A 9,379-nucleotide genomic window follows, 5' to 3' on the forward strand; every position below is an offset into this window, starting at 1 on the left:
CTATCCAAGCAAGAGGGCCCAAGTCTGAATCCCCAGAACCACGTGAAACTTGGTGACCACACCCGACACCGTCTCTAACTCCCGTGTTGGTAGTTGGAGACATATATCCTAGAACTTGCTGGCTGGCCAATCTTGTCGAAATAGCAAGCTTCAGGTTCAGTGGGAGACTGTCTCAAAAGCCAAGGACGAGAGCAAAATACGATAACTAAACCTTTTTCTTCTGAATTCTACATGCACATGCATGGGAACAGATACTACAAACACGCCAATTTGTATTTTTTTTAACCCATAGAAAGATTTCTTTACCATAGAAAGGTAAAGAAAAATAACACAAAGAGTTTGAATTATTCTATTTAATGAACAGTTAGGCCATACACTTGACTTGTTGCTTTTAGCTTAAGTGTGGTTTAAATAGGAACTGCCCCCAAAGGCTTATATATTTGAATGATTGGTTCCCAGTTCTTGGAACTTTTTGGGAAGGATTGGAAGGTATGGCCTTGTTGGAGGAGGTGTGTCTCTGGGGGTGGTTTGAGGTTCCAAAAGCCCAAGCTATCCCCAGTGTGTCCATGTGTCTGTCAGTCTCTCATCCTCCCTCCTCCGTGTCTCCCGATTGTGTCTCAATAATGAGTTCTCTGTTACTACTCCAGCACCATGCCTGATTGCCTGCTGCCATGCTCCCTGCCATGACGACCATGGAGCCTAACTCTTAGAAATTGTAAGTCACAAATAAGGATTTTGCCTTGGTCACAGAGCCTTAACACAGTAATAGAAAAGGAACTAAGACAGTAATACCGTGGCTTGTATTTGAACCCTTAGTGTGCCAGTTTTACTGTAGGATAGTGTTATACCCTCTTTTTTTTTTTTTTTAATTGAGACAGGGTTTCTCTGTGTAGTCCTGGTTGTTCTGCAACTCAGTTTGTAGACTTGAACTCAGTTGAAAAAAGAAAACACTCATTAGGTAGCTACTTTGAAATGATTTCCTCAATTCTTACTCCATCTGAGACTTTGAGTCATCAAGAACTAGATGGTCCCACTTCCGGTTTCCTTTCATGTTATTGGTTTTTGTAAAGTATTTTTTTAAAGATTTATTTATTTTTATTTATATGAGTACAATGTAGCTGTCTTCAGACACACACCAGAAGGGTGTATTGGACGCCATTACAGATGGTTGTGAGCTACCATATGGTTGCTGGGAATTGAACTCAAAGACCTCTGGAAGAGCAGTCAGTGCTACTAACTGCTAAGCCATCTTTCCAGCCCTTGTGTTTTGTTAATGTGTAGTAATTCTGTAGCCAGGAGCCCTAGTTAGAGTTACTATTGCTTTGATAAAAAGCAAGTTGAGGGGAAAAGGGGCTTATTTTGCTTACACTATCATAATCCATCATTGAAGGAAGTTGGGACAGGGACTCAAATTGAGTAGGAATCTGGAGGCAGGAGCTGATGCATGGGCCAAGGAAGGGTGCTGCTTACTGGCTTACTCCCATATTAAACTTGAATCTCAACCCACTGGGCCCATATTAATAAACTCTGGGTCCAGTTTTATGTTCTTTTCACCATTATCCAACAGCCTTGAAATCCATTCCCACACATATTCTCCAGATCTCTGCCTGAATAAATTAACACTCCTTCAGCTCTTTAGTAGTATAGCGCCCCTCCTCATGGACTACTTTCTAGCTCCCCTCCGGGGCCTGCTCAGTCTTAATTGGCTATGGATCTAGAGGCAACTATTGGTGGGTACTGAGGGATAGCAGTAATGTCTCACCTGTCATTTTTCTCAGAGAAACTCACTGCTGGGTTACCAGACGACGAAGCATTAACTTCCCTAGTCAAAGTCAGAAAAGGCAGTATTTCAGGGGGTGGGAGAGAGGGCAGGGGTACATCTGCTGAGGCTGCAGACTTCAGGTGAGATAAAACCCTGGAGAATCTCAGGGTTCAGAGATCTCAGATTCAATAGGACCCTCCCATTCCCATAGAGTTCCTCCCCTTATTACAGGATCCATGCTTTACCAGTTAATGCCCTTACTTTAACAGCTGATATCCTCCAAATGCTATGATTTGAATTTTCATTGTAATTTGGCTAACCTTATAACGAGGGCTTCAGTTTGATTTTTCTATAATGGGAGCTGTAATGGCTGCTGGAGAGCAGATTCACTTCCAGGGCACCCTTATAAACCTTTAGACTGCTTCTGTGCATCTGGAGCTGACCATTTAATCACTGGGTTCATTTTCCTCCAACATATTTCAAAATGCTAGATGTTTTGTTTTGTTTTGTAATCACAGAGCTCATTCCTTTCCTTTGTCGATTTATCCAGAGATGCTAGGAACAACCAACCCGCGTCCTCATTTGTCCAGTTTTATGTACAGACTCACCATATCTGTTGCTTCTCACAACTGGTGAATCAAGATAATCCAATCCATTTGTCCCCTTAAGCTTGTAAAATAGTTCACACCACAGGCTTTCAGTAATCTCGGAGTTTCCAGGAGAGGCTGCAGTAATTCGTCGGCAAATTAGAAAGCCTAAATCCAGATACTTAAAAAAAAAAAAAAATTCATCTGTATACTTCTGATGCTCTAGACTCACTTCTGGTACTAAAAAATCTTATCAGTCAATGTTCTCTAGAGGAACAGAACTTCAGAATGGTATGTGTATATATAGAGTGGCTTATAGGCTGTGGTCCACCTCGGTCAACAATGGCTGTTTACCAATGGAAGATCCACAAATCCAGTAGCTGTTCAGCCCACAAGACTAAATGCCTCAGCTGGTCTGATGCCAGTGAAGGAACTGACTTGCTAGGAGAGCAAGAACACGCTTCTGTTTTTCAGGTTCTCTTTATAGGCTGCCAGTAGAAGGTGTGGCCCAGATTAAAGGTAGATCTCACCTCAGAATATCTGGATTAGATGTATATCTTTCTATCTCAAAGATCCAGATTAGAAGTGGGTCTTCTCACCTCAAATGATTTAATTAAGAAAAAAAAATCCCTCACAGGTGTTCCCAGCCATTTGGGTTTTAGTTAATTCCAGGTGTAGTTAAGTTGACAACCAAGACTAGCCATCACACCAAGGTTGCAAGCATTCCGGCATATGGAAAAACTGCATGTGCAAATCTATAGGGTAGAGTTTGGTTGAGGTTGTTCCTCCTTCAGGGCTGCATTATGTCATCTGAAAGTGTTTACTTCAGTTCCTCTGGGCTGCCTCCATGGCAGCTGTGACATCACAGAGAAGTCAGAAGGTTTGGGGCCTGATAACAAAGTATGTTAATGTAATGCTAATGCTGTGTCCATTAAAAAAAAATCACTGCTGTATAAGAAACTTTAAAAAGTATTTTTTAAGAAGCTACTTCAAAAAAAAATCATCAAGTGATCTACAAAAGACTCATGTTTTCTCACTATATGGGTGTTTTTATTTTTTAAAGATTTTTGTTAGTTTTAATTATTTGTATTTGTGTGTGTGTGTGATTCGAGTGTGCACATATGTGCGTGCAGGTGCCACAGTGGCCAGAGGTACCAGGTGTCCCTGGAATCAGAGTCACAGGCAATTTTCCCAGCATGGGTGCTGAGAGGCAAACTCCAGTCTTTCGGAAGATCTATACGTGCTCTTAACAGCTGAGCCATCTCTCCACCCTGCAATGTACTTATTTTAAAATGTGTGTAGCATGAATGTATAGGGCTTTTGACTCGTAAATATAATTATGCAACTAGAAAAGTATTCTGAGTTGCCTTTAGGAGAATATTAATTATTAAAATAGCCCAGCCACTATTTTTATCTCTAAAAGAGAAGCATATTTAATCTAACATCAAAGATACATAAATAATAGAAGCTTAAGGCAAACTGTAAAAGATACCAGGTTATAAAGAACATTTTATTTACCTTGATATGAGTGTTATTTTTAGTTCTCTAGATATATTAAGCCAATCATTTACCTGGTAACTGTTGACTTAGCATTTACTGTGAAAATGGGAAAAGTACATGCAACTCTTATGCTTTCTTTTCCACTAAGAGTGGAAGTCTTTCCAGTCCCATTGTTTTTGAGACAGTCATAGTCTGTATTGCATGCTGGTCTTGAGATCACAGTAGTCCTCTTGCCTCAGCCTCCCGAGTGGATTACAGGCACTAAGCATCATGCCTGGCTCTTTTTGGTCTTATGAAGGAAGCAGCAGGTTTCTCTTTATTTTCAGGTAGCAGGACGGATGGCCTACAGAACTATAGCCATGCACCAAGGATTAGAGCCATGGAGGACTACAGCCATACACTAAGGACACTATTTCTTTACTTAGCCTTGTCCTTTAAAGCCTCCTCCTGCTCTAGACTTGCACTAAGTGTGAGTGTTCCTTGGAGTTCTGGCTAACTAGACAGCCTCCCGGTCCTCTTAGCCTCCCCCATGGCTTTAGCTACCACTTATATTTTAGTGACTTCAGAGATCCAGACTTTACACCAACCTCCCTGGGAAAGGTTCCCCCATAGTGTAAAAAATGTGTTTACCCCGAGGTCCACACCTTCTTACTCACCCAAAGACAAGACTGTGCATCCCTTGACCTCAAACAGCTAATGACTTCTCTTGGGTACATGGCAGGTGGTTCTAGCAGGTTCTATCTTAGCTCACAATCCTTTTACATCCCATCTCTAAGCCTCCCAGATCCTCACAAGGCCTATGTGACCAATTGTCACATCTATCAGACATCTTCTGGAGGTTTTCCCTTCTTGCAGGTTTTGAGCTGAGGCATCACAAAGCAGAGAAACCCTTTGAAATCCTGTGCTACATTTTCTGTTTACTTGTAGGAGGAAAAAAAAAACCAACCACCACCCATTGCTTTTTTTTTCCCCTCAAAGCATATCTGTTCATCCTAAAAGGCTAAAAAAATAAAAATGCCCATTCAGGTACAAATACAAATTCCTCAGCATGGTTATTCTGAATCATGAAGGCCCTGACCATCTGTCCAGCTTCCCTCTTACCCCTTTTCAACTCCCACCCAGCACCCGTACCAGTACGCACATCTATCTTGCAGGCCCCAGTGTGTGTACTCTGTAGTCTTTTGGACACTTTTATTCTTAGCTGACCTAACCACTCAGGAAGTCACCATCTTTCTTTCAAGAGACACCCCAGGTGACACTACCTATGGAAAGCTACAGCGGCTAGGAGAGCTCACTCAACTCTTCCCACCCGACAGACAACCTCACAATCTTTCTCATAGCATATGCCTCTTGGATTTCTAAAGTGGAGGCTGAAGGAATGTGGGAATGTGAAAATTAAAATCATAACACCCCAACAAGCAATAACGTACTAGTGGCACATTTACACACTAGGGAAGAAAAGCACACGTTTTTGTTGTACTTTCTTGGAAGAAATTGGGTGATAAACATAAAATTCCCACCAGACCAGACTTTTGACACTAGATAAATATCACACATCCCTTCCTGTTACAGAATATAGTGCAGGGACTTTGCCAGCATTTAGTTTCCCCTTTTATCATTCTAATATGGGCATTCTATGTTGCAGGTGTCTAGGAGAGTCAGTAACCTACACCGAAAAGCCAGTTAATGGTCATGACAGTCCCCAAATTCTCCATTTACTCCGGGAAATGTTCCACTTTCACTGTTCTAAGTCTTCTCCTTACAACACAGATTCTAAGAACCAAGTATTTTTCTTTCCTAAGACTTTAAATTGTTGCTTCTTAGTAGAGATCTTTGCTATAATAGGGCGGACCGATCCTATCGAAGCGTATTTCCCCGCTCTTAACTCATCTACCTATAAATAGCGCCGCTCACCGAGCTGAGTCACCAAAACCCAGAGTTTACTCAAAATAGCTCTTAAGGACTGCTGGAATTGAGTCGCTCCAGTGGTGACAGATTGACCACACACCCATCAAGCTGGGCCACGGACCAGAGCCATAGAACTGGCTCCTAACCACCAGGCGCCCAGAGGGCTAGTCAGGCGAGTAAGACCCTAGTCGCTGGGATCTCGAAGTCTGGACTCAGGAACCAGCTAGTGGCCAGACTCCGCCTTGACGGAACAGAGTCCTCCCCGCCCTTTTGGAGCTGGGAGCCGCGGGGGGCCCGGCACCCGGCACCGCCCTCGCCCACTGCTCACACAATGGGGCGCGTCGAGGGGCGGCCCGGCTTGAGCTTCAGACCTAGCCCTCATTGCCTAACTCCCGGTTGTTGCCAAAGCACCTGATGACCTCAGACTATTGCCCACCCTCAGGAGGGTGCAGAAGCTTGGGAGCAGCAGCCCTGGGGGGGGTGGGGGGGGGGAGAAAACGGAAGTGCCACCCCCTGCAGGCAGGGTGGTGACGTCACCCTACCGCCAGCCTGTAGCGGGGGTGGTTGCCCATCACGTGATCCACGCCCCTCAGAATCCCGCGCGCGCGCTCCCTCCCCCCCCTTTTCAACTAGACTCCCACCTCTCCCGCCTCCTCTCCCCAACTTTCGCCCTCCCTGCTCCCTCACCGCTGTCAACAGCGCCAGCTCCGCCCTCCCCAACGGCGAAGCAGCGGGCTCCTGAGTTCAGGTCCTTGCTCCCTGAGCGCAGGGTGCCCCCCTCCCACCCTGTCCCCAAATTTAGGCGCTCAGGGTGCGTGGGCCTCGGGGGTGCAGTGGCGGCGGCGACAATTCTCCACTCATTCCTCCCACCGTGGACCAGGCGGACTCTGCAGGTCTGCGTTCAAAGGGGACCGAGAGACGCGCACGGCCTCCGGGGAGCCCCCTCCTCTCACCCTGCGGCCCGCCTGCTCTGCCAGCTCCGTCTCCCGTGGGGGCCACGCGCAGATCTCCTCCTGGAGCCCCTCACTCTCTTCGCTCCGTGCACGCCGGGGTTACAGCTTTGCTTTTTTTTTTTTTTTTTCCTTCTGTCGCTGCTGCTCCTCGTTCTATTTCCTTACCGCCCCCCGCCCCCGCCCCGGTTCCCTTCTAAAAGTGGAGGCTGGAGGAGGGAGAAAAGCAGCCTAGAGTCGAAAGGGGCGGTGCGCACTGACCTGTCAGCGACGGAGGAAGACCCCCGGTCTGGGCGAGCTCTCCAGCCAGTGGGGGCACTGGAGCGCAGGGCTCGAGCGGAGCGGCGGCTGCGCTCGACCAGGTGTCCCCTAGGCCGGTCTGCGCCGCCCCCTCCCTCGGCGCCGCGCTCTCCGCCCCAACATCGGGGACCAGGGAACCCCCCAGCTCGATTTTTTGTGCAGTTTCAGCAAAGCTCCGAGGAAGTTGGTCCTTTTGTTCCACTATTTATAGATTGCGTCAACATTGCGAAAAGAAGAAGGCGGAGCGGTGGCCCCTCCCCCGCCCCTCGGCCCGCTCCCAGGAGAGAAAAGCCCCAGCACACGACCTAAGTACACAGCGCGCCAGCCGCCCGCCCCCGGGCCTCCTGCTCGCCACTTCCCCCTCCCCCCGCCCGGGCCCGAGCGCTGCCAACCCCGTCACGTGCCCTCTCGGGAAAACCAGCTCCCCGGGGCTGTGCGCCGCCCGCCTGGTTCCGTGGCAGCGGCCTCCGCCCTGCGGCGCTCCCCTGCTCCTGGCTGGGGTCGCCGGCCCGGGTGGTGTGCACGACCTGGGGACCCGCACTCTGACCACTCGACGGGGGGTGGGGGGGGGGAATTTCTCCCGGACCCGAGCCTTGCGCGCGGAGTGGCCCCGAGCGTGCCGTTCGCTCGCTCGCTCGGGCGTCTCTACCTCCCTCCGTCTCTGGGAGCGCCACCGCCCTACTTGCAGAGAGCGCGCGCGTTTGGGCCTCGCTTTGGAGCCCACGGCCTGGACAAGTCCCTGTGCCCCCTACGTGCGGCGGCTCCCGCAGGCGTCCGCTTGCTAGGCCTCGCTCCCCCGGCCAACGGGCGTGAGGGGTGCGGGGGTGGCTCGCAGCAGCTCCCAGGCAAAAGCGCTGGGCGCGGGAAGCGCGGGGCGGACGCTCTGGATCCGCAGGTGCAGCTAGCTTCACGCTAGCTTCCTTCTCGCTTTCCCAGCTGCTTAAAGCCCCAGGCATTTGCGCATCCGACTCCTTGACAAGGGAACGCGGTTCTTGAGGACTTACTCTTTGGTTACAGGAGTGATTGGGGCAAACCATTACAAGTTGCCTTTAAACCCCGAGGACGAAGTGATAGGCCCCTCCAAACCCCGAAGTGAAACTGAGCGCCCTGCTGGCCTAAAGCCTAGGCGGAGGGCTCAGTGTAAACAAAAAGTGCGATAAACACCAAAGGAAGGCCTTACAATTAAGGCAAACTAAGTGGTTAGTCTAAGCGTGATTAACTTCTGTAGCTTCTAGTCCCTTTCCTAAGTAATTGATTTCAGAACGCAGTTTTACTTTTCAGGATCAGAACATAATAAGTTAGCTACCAGATCACTGATTCAGGAAAACAGGCTGAGCTCGGATGAGAACAGGAAACGCATCGGACTTTCCCAGCAACTGGAGAGGGGTAAACAGTCTAGAAGAACTCCCCCCATCCCACTCCCCCGCCCCAAGTTCGGACCACCACCACGCCTCAGCACGGGCACCTACCTACTGTGAGGGGCTTGGAAGTTAGGTATAAGGGTGGGTCCAAACCTGGTAGAGCTTTTCCAAGAGTCAGATGGGGGAGGAAATAGATTTGCCTAGAGTTGAGAAACCTTTCCAGATTTAGGCCCGCTTGCTTTCGCTCTCTCTATTTCTATTTCTTTTCTTTCTTTCTTTCTTTTTTTTAAAGGAGAAACTTTAGATTCTAAAGCTTAGAACGTGCCTTCCAAGTTTGCTATGTGTGTGCTTGCTAAAAGAAGGAAGTGAGACAATATAAAGTGAACTTTTGCAGCACTCGCTTCCTTTCTAAAGTTTGGAGCTGCAGGCCTGATAGGCTTTGGTCGCCCACACCTGGCGGTGTGCAGAGCCTAGGGCGGGACCTCAATCTTCCCCATCCTCTGCAATTTATCCAAAGGCCCTAGCTACTCACCTCCCGGTCCTTGTACCCTTCATTACTCAGCATTTGGAAAACAAACCTCTTATGAATGCAAATTCGTTTCTTTGACACTTTGGTTGCAGCAATAGCTACAAATCACGTTTCTTTGCATTTAGTAAACAAGTCAGGGCCTCCTGGTCCTTCCCACTCTTGCAAGGGTCAGAGTTTGTCAAGGCATGGTCATGGTTGCCTTACCCCGTCCTCCGACTAAGGCTCAGCGGCACAGCTATTTTGTTAAGACACCGGCTTTCCGCCCCCACTTTGTTCTTTCACGGTCTTCCTAGCCGCGGAGAGGAGGGAAGGGAATCAAAACGAAACCACTTCAGGCGCATCAGTCACAGCCACTTCCCTAAGGGCAGCGGTGGCAGACCTAAGTGTAGGGTCGCAAACATTGGCCGAGATGGGGGTGGGGGTGGGGGGAGCTGTTCCCGAAGGAAGCCCAGGAGTTGCCAGGATCTGTCCTAGGTTGCGAA

The 9,379-nt window shown here is 48.7% G+C and overlaps 1 long non-coding RNA gene across 1 annotated transcript in view; it reads right to left on the reverse strand.

Annotated features, from left to right (window-relative positions):
- Dleu2 (deleted in lymphocytic leukemia, 2) overlaps positions 1-7,232 on the reverse strand; it is a 79,538-nt gene extending 72,306 nt beyond the window's left edge. Inside the window, exon 1 of the long non-coding RNA NR_028264.1 lies at positions 6,969-7,232. This is a non-coding gene — a long non-coding RNA (deleted in lymphocytic leukemia, 2). The remainder of the gene's footprint in view (positions 1-6,968) is intronic.
- Positions 7,233-9,379: the final 2,147 nt, after the last annotated feature.

Source organism: Mus musculus, chromosome 14 (assembly GCF_000001635.26).
Source record: "Mus musculus strain C57BL/6J chromosome 14, GRCm38.p6 C57BL/6J".
Classification (NCBI taxonomy): Eukaryota; Metazoa; Chordata; class Mammalia; order Rodentia; family Muridae; genus Mus; species Mus musculus.